This window comes from Emys orbicularis, chromosome 1, assembly GCF_028017835.1.
Source record: "Emys orbicularis isolate rEmyOrb1 chromosome 1, rEmyOrb1.hap1, whole genome shotgun sequence".
NCBI lineage: Eukaryota > Metazoa > Chordata > Testudines > Emydidae > Emys > Emys orbicularis.
This window is the reverse complement of record NC_088683.1, coordinates 250,774,166-250,775,465: the sequence shown is the minus strand read 5'-3', so window position 1 is coordinate 250,775,465 and position 1,300 is coordinate 250,774,166.

Here is a 1,300-nt window from a genome sequence, read left to right as displayed (position 1 = left end):
TACGTTTTACTACGACAAAAAAAAAAAATCAGTATCGTCTTTCTCAAAGCAGTTCAACTCAGAGCAGAACAAAAATTACAAGCGTCCACACTGTAATTTGTATTTTTAGAGATCTTTTTGTACACAAGGATCTCATAAGAACATAACAACGGCCATACTGGGTCAGACCAATGGTCCATATAGCCCAGTATCCTGTCTTCCGACAGTGGCCAGTGCCAGGTGCTTCAGAGGTAATGAACAAAACAGGGCAATTATCGAGTGATCTATCCCGTCATCCAGTCCCAGCATCTGGAAGTCAGAAGCTTAGGGATACCCAGAGCATGGGGTTGTGTCCCTGACAATCGTGGCTAATAGCCATTGATGGAGCTATCCTCCATGAACTTAACTAGTTATTTTTTGAACCTAGTTATACTTTTGACCTTCACAACATATCCTGGCAACGCATGTCACGCTGTCTGGAGCAGCTCACAAGGGCCTACCGCAGGGCAGACTGTCAAAAACAGGGCAGACTGGTGGTGTGTTCTATAATTCGATTTCACCAACTCAGTAACAAATGTGAACTCCTGGTGTAACAGTATTACGATGGAGTCACAGACAGTCCCCTTATACTTTCCAGTTTATCTTGCCACCCAGGCAAGCTGGACTCAGTGATAAATGGTCACACCAAAAAAAAAAAAAAAAAAAAATCACACAATATTCAGGTTGCGTCCATTCCCAAGAGACCAGTCACTTACCCCAGATCAATTGGAACCAAGGAGCTTACACCATAGACCAGGGGTTGGCAACGTTCGGCACATGGCTCGCCATGGTAAGCACCCTGGCGGGCCGGGCCAGTTTCTTTACCTGCTGACGCGGCAGGTTCGGCCAATCACGGCCCCCACTGGCTGCGGTTCGCCGTCCCGGGTCAATAGGGGCGGCGGGAAGCCGCAGCCAGCACATCGCTCGCCCGCGCCACTTCTCGCCGCCCCCATTGGCCCGGGACGGCGAACCGCGGCCAGTGGGGGCCGCGATCGGCCGAACCTGCCGCGTCAGCAGGTAAAGAAACTGGCCCGGCCCGCCAGGGTACCGCGTGCCGAACGTTGCCGACCCCTGCCATAGACAATGCCTGTAACCAATCCTGTAATAAACTATCTAAAGGTTTATTAAACTAGGAAAAAGAAATAAGAGTTATTTACAGGTTAAAGCAAGCAAATATACACACACACAAATGAGTTATCATCTAAATCACTAGAGTGACAGAGCTGTAGAGATCTGTCAATTCAAAGTGTCTGGGGATATCTGCCTCAGTCTCTGGCCCTCC